General features: G+C 41.1%; 1 protein-coding gene across 4 annotated transcripts in view; it reads left to right on the top strand.

Annotated features, from left to right (window-relative positions):
* SLC8A1 (solute carrier family 8 member A1) overlaps positions 1-20,774 on the top strand; it is a 376,061-nt gene that overhangs the window by 22,864 nt on the left and 332,423 nt on the right. For 2 of the 4 annotated variants that reach the window (XM_074331920.2, XM_074331919.2), the window contains exon 2: positions 6,200-6,311. The exons of the other annotated variants lie outside the window; for them this stretch is intronic. The gene's annotated coding sequence lies outside the window, so the exon portion shown is untranslated. The remainder of the gene's footprint in view (positions 1-6,199; positions 6,312-20,774) is intronic. 4 annotated transcript variants of the gene reach the window in all.

Raw genomic sequence — 20,774 nt, forward strand, 5'->3', positions numbered from 1 at the left:
TGAGATAAAGAGGGGAAGGTGACCAAGGTGAGGAAGACTATATCACCTGCCTCACCATTTGCTTAAAATCTTCTGATATTTCAAAGTTGAAGAAGCAGGTTTTATAGGGAATGATCATCAAAGCAACATTGTTTTTCCTCCCACTGTTTTTTAAAACTTCAGTACAAACCTGGGCGGTAAATGATAAAAGGTAATTGTTAGTAGAAACTCTGCGATTGTTTTAAGACATCAACCGTCCCAATTCAGAAAGAAGCATGCCTGGTCCCATATAATGAGCAGTTTAATTTGATATAAAGTTGAGTGCTTTTCCCTGGGCCCTATAGGTCGGCTGCAGGCTCATGACTTGTAGGGTGAGCGCTGGGAGTGAGGGGGGAGGAGGGTTGCTCTCTCCTTGCCTGCCTGCTTCTACTCCTCCCCTATTCTTGTTAACCCAATCAGGGCTGAGCTTTGAGGGGGGAAAGGGAAGAGGAAGCGGAAATAAGAAAGTGCCAGAAAGCTCTTAGTCATTCTTTAGTGTGATGACTTCTCATAGTCGGACTGCTGTCTAACTCTTGCTCTCATGGGAACTGTCTTGCATTCTTAAAGCGATCCCAGCAGTGAATACATTAAATTATAATTCCCAAGGTGTGTGACACACTGCATTTTTCTCTGACCCGCATGTCCATCTTCAGCATCTTTCTGCTGAAGTTCCATCATATACCTGGTGGTCCTTCTGGATAGACCCTAACATGAGTACACAGTAGCTCTCTTGTGTCCATGGCCCACATCTAGTTCATGAGAAACACTTAACACATGCTTTGAATGCTGCCTGCAGTTGTTCACTTAAGACCCAAATGCAGACCTCCGCCCTCTCTCCCTCTGCCCTGCTAACTCACGTAACAGTACCGACTGTCTCCTTTACCTTTTCAAATGTATGTTGGATATTATGTTCCCCAAATTCCAGGAGAGACATCTCAAGCCCTCAAGCCCTTCTTACTAGCTTTGAGTGATGGTGACAGGGAGTGCTCGAGGTGCTATTTATGTAGAACCATCAAGGAAAGCCTCTATGATCAAGTTACATTAAAACAATTTATTGTAAGGATACTGGGATACTCATAGCACCCCTGGGAAGTGGAGAAGCAGACCTGGGGCATGGGCAGAAACAAGAGAAGGATGGATGGTCAGACTCCCTCCATGCTAGTCCAGTAAGGACACTGTCCCACAGATCCCTGAGTTCCCAGTTTACAGAACTGCCCTGTTTACAGAATAATTTACAGGTATATTAAATAATACCAGTCCTTCCAAAGGGCACTATGATAACTGCTGTATCTGGAAATAGAACATTGCTGCTGGTCCCACCCTGGAGTGGATGCTCCATTTCTCTTCTTTCCCATCCTCGCTAGCTCCCACTGAGAGGTACAGTCAGGTGCCTTTGGTTGATCGCAGGTTATGTGCCCACATTCTAGATGCCCAGGAGCCAGTACAAACTATTAGACTTTTCAACATCTATGGTGAGAAATTGAAACCAGAGGCCAAATGAGTCCGGGGCTCATGCTGCCTGCAACACTCAGCCATTACATCAACACATGAGTTGGGTCATAGAATAAACATTTATTAGCAGAGCACCGGTGTTCTGAGAAGACAGTAGGTTAACACCTTCAAAAACTGTCTTAACATTCTCAGACCAGCCTGGGGTGTTTAAGGGAAAATCTGGGCATCCTCCATAGGCCACATGATGTTCCAGGGGTCTGCAGGGAGCCTCCCCTCTGGTGATGTGGCTCTCCAATGTGCTCATCAACCTAGGAGCAGTGATGACAGTAACCTGGAAAGCATGGTAGGCCATAGAGATTGTGATCAGTAAGCATGGGGGTGTTCATCATAAGTTTCAGGGTAATTTTCTACGGCAGGAAACTGGGACGGGGCATTCCAAGCTCAAACTGCAGGGAGGGGGTTGATCTATTAAGTTATAGGGCAGGGAGAGGCAAGGCCAGGGACATTGCAAGGCCTCTTTTGAGTTCCAACTGGGCCCTGTTTCAATTCCCCACTGTCAAAGGTAAAGTCCATGTCTATGGGCCTAGCTGGAGATGAAATTTGTCTCTGTGACATTGAAGAAAGGCTCAAGCTCCCGGTGTCCGTAGGGCCTTCGACAGCTGTAAGCGGACCTGTAAGCGGGACACACTGAATACGCAGCAAAACATGAGCCCTACAATTACAAACAACAGGAAAATGAGAAATGCTTCCCTTAAACTGGCAAGGTTGGGGAGCCAGGAGATGAGTCAGGAGAGATCAAGACCAAAGAACCCTTCTCTCTGTTTAATATTAGATATGAGATCATGCATTTGTTTAACCTTCCCCTCAATTAGGGGGAACTATCAGTAAGGTTAAAGTGCAAAGTCCTAATTCCTCACATCCATGGTTATATTTTAGCAACAAATAATCCATAGCGACCCGATTTTTAAGGACGGCCTCTCTGACCTGTCCTAGTTCTTCCCCAAGAGCATGGATGGCCTGAGAGGTGACATTCAGGGCCTTTACCATAGAGCAGGCCATCCTGCTGATTTCTATATTCAGGGCAATAGTCATGGCTGGCATCACAAAGAGAGATAAGGCTGTGTATTGGGCTGGACTAAACAAGGTTACCTCACTATTGCAGTCAGAGTTTCTCTGTGATTGTCTGGTTGGTGGGGTCTCCGTGGCAGAAAAACAGTAAGTCTTCCAAGGGAGCAAGGCCCTCCTGCACTATTGGCTGGCACATAAGAATAGACAGTTCATCCACAGATGAGGAACCACCCAGCGGGTAACTTAACATGTCCCTTGACATAACTCACTGAGATGTTAGAACTGCATTTCAGGTCTGCGTCCGCTGTAACAACAAAACAAGAGTAGGTACAACCAGTAAACACAACACCATCCTCTGCTGGGGTCACCGCCGAGGCCTTGAGGGAAAACATAGCTTTGTTAGAATATGACATAAGGTTGTCAATGTATTGGAACATCGTGTGATTCCTGATAGTCTCTAGTGGGGTACAAACTCCTATTAAGCAGGAGGGGAAGGTGTGTTCTATGTACGTCCCTCCTGAAAGGCAAAAATCAGAGATTTTAAGTACATGTTTAGCCAGATAAATCCAGACATTGTCATCCCTTTCAGATGGTATTAGTCTCTTTGAGGAACATCCTAGGAGGACTGCTGTGAGAACAAGTATTTGAGGTCCCCTAATGGCGTGGATCTCCATGATATAGTATCTTCTCTTCTATCTTCTGGTTCTGTCCTCTTTATTCTGGTGTGGTGAATCCAGGGCTGAATTCCCTCAAGTTTGACGGCTGAGTTCAGTCCAAGGTCTGGTGCATTGTTCATTTAGCTGGTCAGCAGGTCCTTGGTGTTTCCAGGTTTTAAGTAGTACTTTGTCTCCAGTCTTGAAAGGATGGTAGGGTCAGCTCTCTGCTGAATGCAAACTTATGTATAGTCTCCACTACCTGGGTTAAGTTCTCTAAGATAATTTCTAACATGTAAATCATGGTTAAACACAGATGGAGCTATGTCCCTTAGGGGCTTGGAATGGTCTCCCATAAACAATTTCAAATGGGCTTAATATAAGCTTGCTTTGGGTACCCACCCAGACTCTCAGCAGGGCAAGTGGTAGTGCTTGAGTCCATGGTAGTTGAGTTTCCTGGCAGAGTTTTGCTATGTCTTTTTTAAGGGTATGATTTATTTGTTTCTATTTTGCCTGAGGATTGGGGCCTCCAAGGCATGTGAAGTATCCAAGTAATATTAAGGTGCTCACTCACATTTTGAGTGACGGCTGAGATAAATAATGGTCTACTATCATTTTGCAGGCTTTGGGGGAGTCTGTACCTGAGAATGACCTCCCGGAGTAGTGCCTTGACTACCTCAGTGCCTTTTCTATTCAAGTGGGAAATGCTTCTAACTACCCTGAGGAAGTATCTGTGCAGGCAAGCAGGAACTGGTAATTGCCCTGTGCCCTGGGCATTTGAGTGAAGTCAATCTGCTAGCCAGCAAAGGGCAGCTGGCCTTTTTATTGACGACCTTGGCCTCTAGAGTCTGGATACATCTTTGGATTATTTATCTGGCAAATTGAGCACTTATTGATAATATCTTGAGCTATTTTTGAAGTGAATTCTAGTGACCCAGGGAGACACATAATCAAGTAAAGCATCTCTCCCAAAGCGCATGGCCTGATGTGTTTCTTGGAGAATCAATGGCAGAAGTGAGGAGAGGATGAAGACTTGCCCTTCTGAGTTGACCTTCCATTCCCTGTGGAACTATTCTGTGTGTAGCCCCTCTGGGAGGCTGATGCGTCTGGAGATCTATTATGGGAGCCAGGGCCATAACTATATGTAGGTGGGCTCCCTCCTTGGCTGCAGAGTCGGCCTGTCTGTTTCCTGTTGCCAATTGATCTCCACCTTTCTGACGCCCCGGGCAATGCATTATGGCCACTTGGGTGGGTGGGTTCTTGGACAGCCTCAAGTAGCTGTAAAATGTCTGAGGCATGTTTTATTTCTTTCTTCCCAGCAGTAAGGGGGCCACGTTCTTTCCAAATAGCCCCATGTGTATGTAATACCAGGAAAGCATATTTAGAGTCAATATAAACATTGACTCGTTTTCCCTTGGCTAGTTCAAGTGCACAGATTAGTGCAATGAGTTCAGCCTTCTGGGTGGACATACCTGCTGATAAAGGTTGGGCCTCTATTGTTTGGTCCAGAGTAATCATTGCATATCCCGCTTTTGTCTCCCGTTGTCGACCAAGCTGCTTCCGTCTACAAAAAGAGTCCAATCTGGGTCCTGGATGGGTTGGTCCTGTAGATCTAGCCAGCTGGAATAATTTCCACAGTTTCTATACAGTCACGTACTAACGGTTCATGGTGGAGGAATAGCAGTGTTGTTGGATTTAGGACAGAGACTGTTTGGAGTTGGAGGTTTGGATTACCTAACAGGATGGCTTGATATTTGTCACCCAGCTGTCAACCATAATCCGCCCTTTTGTTGCAGTAGTGTTAATACCTGGTGTGGCACTAGTACAGTCATGTGCTGTCCAAGAGAAAACTGTTCTGTCTCTTGTACCAGTTCACAGGTGGCAGCTATGGCCCACAGGCAGCTGGCCATCCCTGCACGGCATTATCCAAGCTCTTAGAGAGGGAAGCTACTGGCTGCTGAGTAGTCCCAATCACCTGGGTTAACATCCCCAAGGAAAAGCCTTGTTTCTCATGAACGTATAAGCAGAATGGCTTAGACACATTGAGCAGCCCAAGAGCCGGAGCAGCGCTTAAGAGCCCCTTTAAGTTCTGGAAGGTGATTTGACATTCAGGAGTCCAATCAAGGGGCAATCTTTCCTCTGCTTTTAGCGCCTCATATAAGGGCTTGGTGATGAGGCTGAAATTAGGAATCCAAATCCTGCAAAATCCAGCCATTCCTAAAAATCCCTGTAACTGTCTCCTAGTTGTAGGAGTTTCCAGACCTCGTATTAGATCCTTCCAGTCTTTGAGGAGGCTTCTCTTTCCGGGCTCGAGAAGAAACCCTAGAAAGGTGACCTCATTTTTACAGATCTGGGCTTTTTCTCAAGAAACCTTGCACCCACATTCTGCCAGGTGATTTAAAGTCTCTACTGTATTGTTTAGGCAATCTTGTTCAGAGTCGCCAGTGACTAACAAATCATCCACATACTGCAGAAGCACTCCTCTTTCCAGCTGCAAGGCCTGAAAGTCCTGGGCCGCAGCTTCCAGAAGAGGGTAGGAGAGTTCTTAAAGCCTTGTAGCAACACAATCCTACAAGATTTCGTCCTGACTCGTGAGTCAGGATCTTGCCATTCAAAGGCAAACAACTCTTGTTACTGCGGATCCAGGGGTGTACGGAAAAAGGCATCCTTCAAATCCAGCGCAGGGAATTACTGGGAAGTACCAGGAAGGCCAGTCAACGAGGTATATGAGATTAGTACAGTCGGATGAATAGCTTCTGTTATTTCATTAATTGCTCGCAAATCCTGGACAGACCAGTATTCCTGATATTTAGGTTTCCGAACCGTCAGAGTGGGAGTGTTATATGGTGATTGGCAGGGCGGAATAAGGCCTAAATCGTTGAATTTCTAAATTAAAGGTTGGATGCCTTTCAAGGCCTCCATTTTGAGGGGGTACTGCCTTTTCCAGGGAGTCGGTGCTCCTTCTTTCAGCTTTATTTTTATTGGTTCACTGTTCTTGGCTCTGCCAGGGCTCCCATCTGCCCAAACGGAGGGACTGACCAGTAACAAGAAAGCGGAATCTTCTAGCCTGTTCTCCAGTGTCGCTGTCAGGTCCTCGCCTTCCAGGAGCATCTGGAGCCGGTATGCGTTTTCAATAGGAACCTGTAGGTGGAGCTAGTTCGCTTCAGGAGCAAAGGTTATTTGAGCCTGTAATTTTGAGAGTAAATCCCCGCCCAGCAGAGGTATTGGACAATCGGGCTTATATAGAAACTTATGTTGCAAATGTGTATCTCCTACTACACATTGTAATGGTTGCAGAAAATGCTGATATTCCGGTTTGCAGGTCATCCCAGTAACCTGAAGAGTTTATCGCGAAAGTCCAGTAATTTTGTCACTCAGAACAGAGTATATAGCACCAGTATCAAGAAGAAAGTCTACTTTCCTGTTCCCCAAGGCTCCTTGTGGGTGATTGCCAATCACCTCTGTTTGGGGAACAGAGGAGACCCGGGACCCATCATTCTTCCTCAGAACGGGCCATCCTTTCGGCCATCAGGGTGCTTTCCGGCCCTTCGGTTTGCGTTGATTAGGGTTTTCCTTCTCCAATAACCTTTCATTTTGCAATAGGCGCACTGGTCTGTCTCTAGTGGGGGGCCCAGTCACCATCTATTCGCCCTCTGCCACTCATACCCCTTTATCTGATTCATAAAAATGGTGGCGGCCTTCACCTTTTGGTATTCACGGCTATTGTACACGCTGTAGGTGGTATCTACAAGCTAAGCTGTGCATGTGGCGTGCTCTTGACTCCATCTAACTTTTGAAGCTTATTCTGATGTCCGGGGTACTCTGGGAGATAAAACTCATACTGATCATGAGAGATTTGGGGGATCAATATCAGTATATTGTCTGTAAGCTTGGTAAATACTCTCTAAAAACTCTGAGGGATCCTCATTTGGTTTTGTGGGACCGACTGTACCATATTGAAGCTCTTTTGTTTTGGCACTCCTTTCCGTAACCTCTCTATAAGACATCACCGGTAATGTTCTAATCTGGACTGATTATTCCTATCGTAAGGGTCTCCGTCTGGCTGAACAAGAGGGATTGCCCCATCCAGTGCTGGGGTCCCATAAAGGTCCTCCTGGTGCAATCTCTCGGCTTCTTCTTAAGCCTTGCCTGTCACCAGCCTTCACTCATCTGCCGTCAGCAGCATGTTGACTTGTACATCTGCCCAGGTGGGCCGATGGGTGGCAAACACTGAGGAGACCAGATAAGTTATCTTTGGGGGATTATCTCGATAAGAGAGGTTAAAATTTTTCCAATTCATTAAATCTGAAGTGGAAAAGGGAGTATGTGCTTAATAATATCCAACAGGCTGTCCCCCAGGGCCACCCCGACAGTATCTGCTGCAAATAAGATTGCCCTGCCCTGGCCCCTGGCTCCCTAGCCCTACTCTGAATTGGGTACCATGTCTGGTACCAGATGGGGAGAACATTCCATTAACACTGTCTACTTCAGACACATGGCTGTGGGGGATCAATTTCCAGCTACCAGGACGTTGAGTTCCTCCTCATCCTTCAATTCCCCTGGCCTAGAATCAGGGATTAGGACAGCTGCTGGTTCTGGCTCTGAGGCAGTGTGCCTCTGAACCATCAGCTTGTTATCCTCTTTGCTATTTTCCAAATTATGCAAATTTCTAAACATCTGTATATAAGGTATTTCATCCCATTTTCCAGACCGCTGACAGAACAATTCCAGTTGCAAAATAGTATGATTCAATGAATCATTGAGCAGACAGCACTCTCCAGAATCTAATATACACATTGGCCAAGCGATATTGCAATAGAACATTAATTTCTTTTTGATTAATAGCCGTAGTGTTGCCAATGGCGTAGTACTTTGCCCAGTGGGCTCTTGGCCGGGATTGAAACCTTAGATCCTATTTTTGAGCTTGTACACATACAGCTGCACTTAACACACACTTACACGCACAGATAGATCCAAGTATTCCCTGAAATGGACAGACAAAACCAGATAAACTAAATTTGGATATGAGCACCAAAACTAAACCTGGCCAGGCACCAAATTAGGACATGACGTCATCTTATTCCACATGCGTGGTCCGTGGACCACCAGACAATCGGCCAGTGGGCGAACACCAAACACCACATGTGGCCCTAAAACCACCCAATGCCCAAAGGCCAAAACTGAGCCTGGTGACTTTTGTAAGACTTACCAGAGGAGTCCCTAGGCTGTCCTTTTGCGTTCACCGGAAACTGAAACCAGAGGCAGCGCTGCTGCCTACGCCGCTCAGCCAATAGACTAACACAGGAGTTGGGTCATAGAATAAGTGTTTATTATCAGAGCACCAGTGGTCTGAGAAGGCAGTAGGTTAACGCTTTTAAAAACTGCCTTAACATTGTCAGACCGGCTTGAGATATTTAAGGGAAAATCTGGGCATTTCTCCAGAGGCTATGTGATGGTTCTGGTAGTCTGCAGGGAGCCTCCCCTCTGGTGATGTGGCTCTCCAATGTGCTCACCAACCTAGGAGCAGTGATGACAGTAACCTGGAAAGAATGCTAGGCCATAAAGATTATAATCAGTAAGCATGTGGGTGTTCATCATAAGTTTCAGGGTAATTTTCTAAGGCAGGAAACTGAGACAGGGATCATTCTAAGCTCAGGAACTGAGACAGGGGTCATTCCAAGCTCAAACCCCAGAGAGGGGGGTTAATCAAGTGTTAAGCTATAGGGCAGGGAGAGGCGAGGCCAGGGACATTGTAAGGCCTCTTTTGTGGGGGTCCCAATCGGGCCCTGCTTCAGAATGAGCTCTGCCTTAATATTTATTGACTGAATAATAATTACTAAACACCTACTATCTACCAGGCACAATTTTGCACTAGGTCCTGGGGTTGAGCAAGCCAATAAAATATAGTCCCACCTCATGGAGCATCCATTCTAGAGGAAAGAAGGAGGTAATGTTAGTTAAGCTATACAGGGGGGAATAAAGCATGGTAGAGGATGGAGAGTGAGCAGAGAAAGTTAGCCAAATTCACGTGGTGAAGAATTTATTTCCCAAACAACAAAAAAAAGAGGATCAAATATTTAGTAGCAAAAAATAATTAACATGCACTATAGGAACCTAATTTAGAATAAGGTGTCAATGAAAATCATCTGAACAGTTTCAAAGGAAAACTCTTAACATTAATTTGACTGATAGCAGCATGATAGGAATAATGTATTTTCTCCCAAAGTGACAGTTTGTGAGGGTTGATTTTATTTGAACACACGATAATACTGCATTTGTTTAAAACAGTATAGTCGTATCCTGTTAGTTACAGTTATACATGTTCTAAAGTGAAATCTTCTTAACAGGATGATGGTTGGTGCTAGCATTCTCAGTAAAGGTTTGTATCAGTTGGGGTTAAGTTCAGCTGCCAATGACAAAATCCAAAATAGACATTTCTTAAGTAAGATAGTGGCCTGTCTCTCTAATGAACATAATCTGGATATAAGTGGTTCAGGGGTGATAGAGAGGCTTTATGATCGCTGGAACTCCTATCTACGATGATTCTGTGCCAACCGAGGGTGCTGTCATGACCATGAAGGCTGCTCAAATCCCAGTGGTTAGTCTGCATTCAAGCTAGCAGAAAGGAGGAAGGGGAAGAGAAAGGAGCAAAGGGGGTATGGCAGCTGTCTTTCAAGTTTTTCTGGAAGTTGTCATGTCACACTCCTTTCTCCTTCTCATCAGACAGAACATCATCATGTGGCCACACTTTACTGCTTATTCTTAGCATTTCAAACCGAGGGGTCTGTTACTAACAGAATATTGGACTAGATGATTAGCAGACTGTCAGTTTTGCTTTGTTTTGTTTTTGTTTAACGCAGAGCTATTCTCGTGGAGGTTAAGACTATGCTTTCTCTCCCTCTGAATGGTGAACTTCCCATATACTTCTTCATGCTGCTTATAAGTTTATGGCTGTCTCACCCAGCCTCCCCCTCTATGCATACTTTGGCTTATTAGACTATAAGCTTGGGGGTGGGGTGGGAGGGTTGTCAGAGGTGTATCTTCTTTTACTTTTAATCACCCAGTCTTCATTAATTATATATATTGAGTAATAAATTGCATTTTTTAATTTAAATTTTATAATATGAAAATAAATAGACTATCTTAATAGTCACTAATAATGGAAAAATATTTGGCTAATCATTGTATCTTTTCATTTATTGTCATCACCACTTTATTTCATACAGTAAGAGTGGCTGTGGCTCCTATAATAGAAATAAGGGGAAGCATTGTTTCTCTATGACTTTCAGAAAACAGGAAGTATCTAGAAGAGACATTGTGTTGTTATGGTAAACAGAACAAGGCACTGGAGACAGGCTGCCTGGATTCAAATCCCAGGTCTGCCACTTATTAGCTGTGTGACCACGGCAAGTTACTTAATTTCTCCGTTCCTTATTTCCCTCATGGTGTGAAACACTGACACTTATAAGGATGGATTGTCCTGTGGTATTCTGTAGTGGATGTACTGAGAAGCTAAGGAAGCTGTGACAGGGCCCCTCATATGTACAGCTCCCTTCCCAGGCCCTGGGAGAATTCCTGGCAATATGTCCCTATGGTCATATCCTTTGGCAAAATTTACAAAAGTAAGATCTTTTTTGGTTTGTTTTCTTAAAGCAGGCCCCCCAACTGTAGAAGCTTTAGTGCCTATAAAACCCAGAGTCTCCCCTTGCAGTTGTACATTGAATCAGAAGCTATAAATGACCCTGCACTGGGTGGAACCTTAAATTAGACAGCTTGGCCTCCTTTTGCAGGATTTGCCCAAAGCAAAGAATGGTCTGAATTTTGAGAGAGACAAAAAGGAATAGAGACATGAAGAGTTGGGATCCTACTTTTCAGCATGCAAAAACAACTTCTCTGAAAGGGTTAAGACTGAAGAACCATTAGTTTTTCACTGATATATTTCCAAGAATAAAGAAATTATTCTACTTTCTCCTTCTACCCATTAGCCCTGTCGTAAAGATTATAATTCTGTGCAATATGAGATTTTATTAGCTCAAATCAAGCTATGGTTTTCTATGGAGAAAGAAGAGGAATCTAAGAACTAGTGACCGTTTCTCTTTCTAGACAGACTGCTAGATGCTCTACAAATGTTACCACATCACATTTTAACAATCCTGAAAGAAAGATGGCATTCCTATTTAAATGAATAAGAAAGCTAAAACTCAAGCAGATTAAATAATTTTGCATAAAATTATATAGCTAACATGTGACAAGGATTTAAACCCAGATATCACTGACTTCAAAGCCTATTTTTGTCCCCCTAACACTAGGGTGCTTACAAATAAATATGACATTTGTTTGTGTGTGAAGTGACATTCAAAGCTTAAAACTTGAATAGATACAATATTATACGCCTCAGAACAAATTAATTGCCCTTTTTCATATCCATTCCTCCCCATGGTAACTCATGTTCTTTAAAATACAAAAGTGCCTGTGCGTGTGTACAAACACACACACACACACACATACACACACATTTGCTTCCTTTTAGAAAATGATTCTATGAATGATGCCTGGTTTTTCTGACACACCTGTATCTAAGGACAAAGAAGGCACTCGTTCCTCCCATTCCGACACAAAAGCATATCACTATAACTAAAAGGTTGTGGTCATGATCTTTCATATTTTTAGGCATTTGTGTTTAAACATTGAGGCAATTATAGACACTCACAAATCTCTTCAAAAAGTAAGATCACGTGGTGGGTGCTGGCCATAGATGTTGTACAATATCATAGCCTTCATTTTTAGCATATTACTGAGCTCATTCGTTCCTGACAAGATATGTCCTGGGAAAAGAGGTGGATTTTAGAGCGGTCAGTGTACCCAGCATAACTTGAAAAAATTATGTCTCTGAGACCCTTTCACTCCAACAAGGCTTGTTGGTTAGGATTCAGCTAATCCACTCAACATCTTTCAATAAAGCAAGGTTAGGGCAGCCTAACCTTTGATGGCAAAAAACAGTTCATTTGGGGAAGAGGGCAACATTTGACTTCTTCCTTAAATGTCTTATGATTTTGTTTGTTTGTTTGTTTGTTTTAATCCTAAGAATAAATGTGTCTTCTTTACTGGTACCAGAGAACATTATAATCTAATTTGAAACAACAACAACAACAATAAAAGTATGCAGTTTTTATCCTATGGTCTTTCCTTGTCCCTTTTATCTCCCATTCCTCAGTAAAATGAAGTTGCTGTGGAAACCTTATCATGGGCCCTTAGTCAATGTTCATAGTTATATCAACAGATTGTGGCGTCAGGGAGAAATTGCCCTGGTACATTAATTACTGGCTCATGGGTGGGGAGTGGGGTAAGAAGCTACACAGCTACTAAACGGACCACTACGATGAGATAAACGATGCAAGAGATGTTAAATAGGCTTGTATTTTTCTCCCAACATTAATGATGTTTAAAATGTTTTCTATGTATCCAGAAGTGTTGGGATATCAAAACACCTTGTTATTAAAGCTGAAATGGAAACACTCATCTGCTGTTAATAGTTTAGTGATATTTTCCCAATTAGAAATAGAGCCAGTGTTTTAAGAGAAAAGAACATGAAATGCTGACTTTTTGCCTCTGAAATATTTTCTCTTTCTAACCAAGGAATTTCTGTTTCCTCATCTGTAGAATGTATGAAGTATTTTTCACTATTATCTCTGTATCAGAATACCTTGAGAAAAAAATTGGTACCCAGCCATGTGTCCTAGAGAAAGATTTTTAGGAGTTTAAAGAACATTCATTTCCCTAAGCCTCAGAAAAGTTATGATCACAAGATAAATATTATATCAGGAATTTGGGGTTAAGGTTCTCATGAGACAATGCATTCATTGTGACTATATGCTATAAATATAAAATAATTAGACAAAAAGGTAATTTTTAATTTATAAGTTAAAATTAAATACAAAAATATAAATTCTAACATCTCTTGAACATTAATTTTTTTAAAAAAAGTATTAATTTAGAATTGACTTCCCACCACAGGGGGCCCCAAAAATTCAGTCAATTATATTTTAAATGTTTATTCAACAATAACCACACATTTAAATGTCTGCACATTCTGAATTCGTGGTCTGAATTGATGAAGCTTGAAAGTTTTCCTGAAGTTTAAAATGTGTTGGTCAATAATGAAATGCAACATCCAGTGAAATGGATGTGAATTTCCTTCAGAAAATTTATCAAAGTATGAAAATCATTTTGAAATCTAGCTATCTCTGAGATCCTTTGGAACCCAACAAAAACTGATTTTTTAAAAAGGAGAGAGAAGTACACTCCTATATATAGGAGAGTTTTTCAATGAAAAGAGCTACCTGAGCTCAAACAAAATCATAGATTTTTAAATGGTGAGTACATTTGACTTAATACAATATGTAAAGAGAGCATGAAGAATCTTGGTGCAGCCCTGTATTCTGCTGATTATGGCCCAAATAGCAATTGTCCTCACTATGACCAGCACAACTGCCTTAAGCAGGTGGCTGGTTTTATTTTTCAGAAAAAAGGTAATTGTGTGTGTGTGTGTGTGTGTGTGTGAAACAGAGAGAGAGAGAGAGAGAGAGAGAGAGAGAATGTATCTATGTGTGGTGATTATAAAAACTGGAGGGAAGGGGGAGTGACTCTATCTTCCCCTCCAAGGTATAGCTGAATATAAACATGCAGAACAAATAAATTACTGCTCAAAGAAAATTAATGAATAGGATAAAGAGAGAGAATAAAACGCTCCAGAAACTGCATCATTGATTTTCACAATTTGATGCCAAAATATGTGTCTGATGGAGGCAGACTGGAATAATAACAATGCCATGTATTAATACAGCATTTTTTTCTGAGAAGCTCTTAATACATTGTGATTATCTCTGGCCTTTCCCTAAGCTGCAGTCCAAATAGCTTCTAAAAAGTACTGAGTCATAACTAGTCTGGAAACTTGTATGTCAAGCTACTCTAAGTCAGAAATGGACATTTACTAAGCATTTTCTGGGCCCCTTGCAACTTTATTAATCAATGTCTTTGCAGTCAGTTCCTATGTTGACCAAATCTTCACACACACACACACACACACACACACACACACACACACACGCACATACACACACGCACACACACATCATTATTGAAATTCAGCAGTTCAGCTCAAGGGCAAATTACTCATGTGGCTTAAGTGTACAAGAGCAGAGGAAAATGCAGTTAAGTTCATCTTCAGTTGGAGGAAGGAAAGCTTTCTATGCCACCTGACCCTTTTTCTTCTTTCGGCAAAAGGTCAAGAGTCTTTAGCATGTGGGTAGTGCCTTAAAAGTGGAAGTATCATTTCTAAAATATTGTTTAAGTGGCAAGAAATCATCCTCTTTTTAATAATGTGGAACAAAGAAATAGGGAGGAGCTGGAGGAGAGGAACAGGTGGATCACTTTACAGATAAACAACCCTAAACAGAGGAGACTGAATTGATTTATTTGCACGTATTCAGCAGGTTCTAAGAATAGGGATCTACAAAACCTTAGCTCTCAATCTAAGTTTATATTATAAGGTCTTCTGTCTTTTAAGAGATCAGAAACCTTGCGTTGTTTTCAGACTCCATGGTAGTCAGGCCTACTAAAAATAAGCTTACAAAGACCATGTTGACCAAGAAATTCACATATTTGTTTAATGAGCTCTTTGTTTCTATTTTCAGAGAAGAATATTATATGTTTTTAAACAATGACTGTTTCAAATAATGCATGACACTGTCATTGCCAATATCGTGTTTGTCATATAGATAAAATGCACCCACCGATTAATCATAACCATATTTTCAAAGGCCAAAATATCAGAGGAAATAGTCTGATAATTTTTGTTTATTAATTTACTAGTTCACTCACCCCTTTCAAAAATGTAATGTGTGCTTAATACGCAGTAGGCATTAGGGTTGGTATTATAAGTAAAGGAGTGAGCAAGCCAAAATGGAATTGTGATTATACTAGAAAATCAGAAATGGGTGAGCACTATTCCTAGATGCTCAGAGATCAAGAGAATATCATATGTCCTCTATCCCAGTTAGCTTCCCTGGAGAGAGAGAAAAATAAATGTACATTTCCCATAAGACGTTTTGCTCTTCTTGATACAGTCATGGCATCAGGACAGAAATTAATGTTGGAGATGGCAGCCTCTAAGTGTGTGCCCCACTTTTTGGAGGTTTTCATTTATAGGGTTAGAAAAGACATTAAAGTCCTTTGTCCATAGGAAGTAATCAATAAACTTTGTTAAAGGAATGATTGGATCGACTAATCTAGGGATAGTAAAACGGTTACATTTCACGTCTGAACTCTGAAAGTAGCTTTGGTAGCTTCTACACACAATTACTGGCTAAATTGTGTGTAGACAAAATCTTTCTGAGAGTTAAAGTCTTGTGTTCAAACCACAGAATTCATGGTAAGGATCTAAGAATCAAAGCTCCAGCTACCTAACTTATTACATAAAATTAGTGACAGCCTAAATCCTTTTGATTTTTTTTTTTTTTTTTGACTCCTCAAAACCCCAAATTTGTACTGGGATGGCCTATACAGCTCTCTATTTCACAAGCCTTATTTCTCACCACTTTTCCATATGCATTAAGCATTCTAAACACATCAAACATCTTGTACATCCTAGGAAGCAACCTGATGTCTCATGCTAATGTGGTTTCGTACATCACTGCCTCTTTCAGCAATGCCTTCCCTAGAAAACCTCTAATGGTCTTCTAAGACTTAGTTTAACCATCATCTTCTCTTGAAAGCCCTACTTGTTCCTCTTCATTTCCTCCCTCTCTATGCAGAGGCAGCCCTGAGTCCTTACTACATAACACAGTACCCGGACCATACCTCTATTCTGCATTTTCTGGCTTGTCCATCTATCTTTCTATCTTCCCCTACACCAAGCTTGAGACTCCTAAAAGGCACAGATTTTGACTTATTCACCTCTGCCCCTCTCTACAGAACAAGCTAGGAGAACTGCAGTAAATGATGGTTGGCTGAATGGATTTAAAAATGAATAAAAAGCAGTATTCCCACAGAAGTTGAGAACCCACTCTTCCTCAGCTTGTCCCCTTTCATGCCTGGTGCCAGGCGCCTGGTATCCACTAGATCTGCAACGTTTCAAGCAAGTTCCAGTTGCTTAAGGACCTCTTCGTTTTCCCTGAGTTGCCCTCTGGTGGTTGCCGACCCACAGAGGACAGTGGCAGGGGTGCAGAGTGTAAAGCACACACAGGGTATGACAGTTACTTTCTGACATCAGAACCTCAGAAGCACTTTATGCTGTCATTTCTTTCACGTCATTAGTTTCCCACCAGGACATGAGGCCCCAGGGCTGACCCATGTGAATTGGTCCTGAACCACAATGTACTCCCCACGTCATTCATGCCTCGCCTCCCCCTAACTTCTGCTTTTCTTCAACTGTCTATGGATTCTCCTGACAATTCCTGCCTTAAAACATGCATTACTCGGCCCGACCTTGACTCCACTTCCCTGCATGGACTCCCCTGCGTGAAGCCTCATGTCTATGCCCCTTTATTGGTATCGACAGTCCACGGCAATGTACAGCCCAGAGCAAAAATGACCCCTGCCTCTCCTTTCTGCTGATTCAATTCCCAGGAAACTCTTCTATTAGCTGTGCTTACGAAATATCATTTTCTGTTCAATTATTCTAGTTAGTAGAATTTAGCTATATTAATTTTTGATTCTGGAAGAACTAGAACATGAGGTAGTATGCTTAACCCTAAAGGATACTCAGTGTAATTAGTTTTTCTTTAATAGCTCAGAAAGCATTGGGGACCATATATTAATTTAGGGGTATCATTACAACCATCAATTATTTTCCCATAAATATGAAAAAGGTCCAGTTAATTTAATGTTCCAGCAAATAACTACTGAACAATTATCTTACTCTTTTTGTGTATCTTGTATCTTTTGTTTTAGCTGAATACAGCAAACCAATTTGTTTCCAGTTGATAAATATGGTGTTTGTTTATTAGCAAATTTCTTTGTGAAATATCGTGCTAGAGAAGGATGGACTTTGAATGATTATGGGGCAAGGATCCCGCTCTTTGATAACAAAAGCATAATGTGGCACCGGGTACGGATAATCTAGGAAATTGACAAGAACAGAATAAAGAACAGAGCATGTCAAAGTGAACCCTTAGGTGTAGAACCTATTGTGCAGAAAGGAATGTAGATGGGAGTTGGCACCAGGTACTCAGGTGGTGTTTTGAAGTCAGGAGCAGTCCAAGGACCTTCCATTTCGTGTGCCTGCCACCTCCTTTTCCTAAACGTCCGTGTTCAGATGCTCCTAGGACATCACATTCTCCTTGTGCTCCTAAGTCAAGGGCCGCTCATTCTCCTTTTCTTCTCTCCGCACGTCTCTTTTCTTAATCTTAAATGTAGGAGTGCCCGGGGCTCAGTCCTCAGACCCCCATCTCCTCTTCTTTCTACTCTCACTCCTTATTTGATTCCACCCACTTTCATGGATGTTTAATTATCCTACATGTGCCAGTAAGGCTCACATTTTTATCTCAGGCCACAACTTTGAGTTCCAGACCCATATACTCGACTGAGAAGTCAACATCCCTACTTGGATATCTGCTAGGCATCTCAACTCAATACATTCAAGACAAAACATTTCATTTCTGTCCACTGGATTCCCTATCATAGTAAATGACAACTACATTCACCCAATGGTTCAGCAGAAAAATCCACTCGCCCTTGGTTACTTTCTTTTTCATATATCCCACTTTTGATCCACCATCCAAATAGATCCCACATTGGATCTATTTGAAAGCCACAAGCAACTCTCTACCCACTGGTCTACTTCCGTCATGTCCCTACGCAGATTCTCCGCAGAGTACTCAGAGTGATCTTCTTTTCTACTCAAACCTTCCAGTAGCTTCTAGCACTCTTAGAATAAATTGTAACAACTTCTCCTTCCCTATGCCTCTACCACTTGTTCATTTGGCTCCAGCCACACTGACTCCTGCTGTTTCCTCAAGTGCAAATAAATCAAGTCTCTTCTGACCTGAGGGAATTAGCATTTTCTATGACCTCTGCCAGGACTGATCTTTCCCAGATATAGACTTTCCCTTACTTTTCTCAGAGCTCTGGGCAGATATTACCCACTGCAGGAGGGGAGACCTACCCTGACCACCTTACCTAAACCCCTTCTTTGTTATTCTCTATCCCCATAACTTACTTAACATTTTTCTACCTAACATTAGATTGTTACTACCTAACATTAGATTATACCTTTGTTTATTTTCAGTCTTCCCCAGCTAAAAACAAGTTTCATAAGGGTAAAAATTCAGTTCTCTATCCCTAAATGAGTGAATTGGCTCCAGCAAGTAACAAGAACTCAGCCTCTTTGCAAATGCAGTCAGGCAATGGAGTTTTTACAACAGTTACAGGATGGCCCTCAGAAACTGAGACAATACTGCTTTATGCATTAAGCCTAGAGCTTTTACAGGGCCCCCTTTGAGGAAGATAAGTGTAAATAGTTGTTGCAAATTGGGTAATACAAGGAATAGGTGAATAGAAAGAAGTCTAGTTCTTCAAAGAGAACCTTACACTTGCATAAAAAATCAAAATGTCCCACAACTAACCTCAAAATGTCTTAACTCACTTGCAAATTATACTTTTAATTTCTCATTAATTATTTATTTCCATGCTTTAAAACAAAACAAAAGGTCTTAGATTAAAAACAAGGGAATATGTTGAGGTAGTTGACTATATTTTGAATAGAAAATTGCTTAAAGGAGGGAAATTCTCCCAAACCCCTTAAAAATTTTGAAGCATCATAGACTGTGATGTTTGGGGTGAAAACAGAACCTAAACTGGGAGAACCTATGGCATATGTAATTATCTAAAGGAAGCACTAAGTTGTATTTTGTTTTTCTTCTAGTCAGTCATTCTAAGCAGTTCTTAAAGTATGATCTGGGGAACCCCTGATCATCTAAGAGACTCTTTCAGGGGTCCATAAAGTTAATGCTATTTTTATAAACTATTAAGATGTTATTTGCCCTTTTCATTCTCATTTTCTCACAAATGTACACGGGAGGTTTCAGGGGCTACATGGCATGTGACACTGCAACAGATTAAATGGAAAAGCAGATATGAAAATCTAACTGGTTTCTCTTAAGCCAAATATTTGAAATGTTTACAAGTATGGAAAATAAGATCATTCTTCTCACTAAATATTTTTGTTTTGGAAGATGTAGTTATTTTTATAAGACTATATTATTTATGTTAACATGTAATGAGTACATTATTGTTATTTTTTGGATTAATAACCAAATATTTAATAAAGTCTCGGTTTTAATTTCTAACACAATAAATATAGATATAACCCACGTAAGCATAAGCTCTTTTGGATCTTCACTAGTTTTTAAGAGTATTATGGGGTCCACAAAGTTTGAGAACTGCCGCTCTAAGACACTAAACTATCAATAAATAGATTCCTAACTAGACATTTTATAACTTAAATTTAAGACAATGAAAATATAGTAAAATATATTTTATCCTTGATCACTTTAGTTAAATATATTTGTCAGAACTCCAAGAAAATCATAATTTTCTTTTTGGCACCCATTATATCTTCCTCATTCCACAAAAGATTTCAGTGTAGACTTAGAAAACTGTTCTAATTTATTTGCACATACAGTTGGCTAAAGCTCTGCAAACACAAATACAAATGGAACCCCATACAAAGTTTTAAGGTCTAGTGCTGTGGCCATGAACACAGGCTTCCTGAACCCAATGCCTAAACCCTTCTATACGTTAGTTTCCTTGACTCTTAAATATGGATAATATCAGTACCTAAATCAAAGAGCTGGTAAAAAAATAATTAAATGACTTCATACTTTTAAAGTACCCAGAACAGTGCTAAGCACCTTTAATAAATGGTATCTACTATTGTAGTTAATATAGACATGTTGGCTATCATTACAAGCATTACTGAGAATCATATCAAAATATTAGCAAGAGCTGTGGAAGAAAACAGGGAAGCAGACATTAAAACTGTAGCAAGTATTAGGATTTCAAAGCAATTAGAAATTGAAAGGTAAATTTAATCTTACTATTGAGACATAGCCTTTTCTGAGAAGTCAAATATGTTTTAGAGTACCCCTTGTGATACTCTATCCAGTAACCATGTGACAGGGCAACTTTGTGCATATCAAATATATGCCCCAAAGAAGAAAACAGATTGCATATTATGAAGATCAGTCATTATGAAAAAGACAATTTGTTAGTGCTAAGTGTATATCATCTCCTGATAAGATTGCTTCCCAAGCCAGGATGCCATATTTAAAATCATGGCTAGAGAACAATTGTCCTGACAAAGGATGATGGGTGTCAATGAAAACCAACCAAGTGTATTGAGAGATCCAGTCTCATTGTTTGCACTTCAGAAAGGGCAGCAGGGAGAAATTTTTTAATGGAATGTCCTAGATGATGTAAATTATCTATTTTTGTAAACAAAAATTATATTTTTGTTTAACACTCTGACCATAGCTTGTGGAAGTTATATTTTTGGCACGTTTTCAATCCTAAATCAGTTTATGT

The sequence above is a fragment of the Rhinolophus sinicus genome, chromosome 2 (assembly GCF_057876585.1).
Source record: "Rhinolophus sinicus isolate RSI-liver-muscle chromosome 2, RSI-T2T, whole genome shotgun sequence".
Taxonomy (NCBI): Eukaryota; Metazoa; Chordata; class Mammalia; order Chiroptera; family Rhinolophidae; genus Rhinolophus; species Rhinolophus sinicus.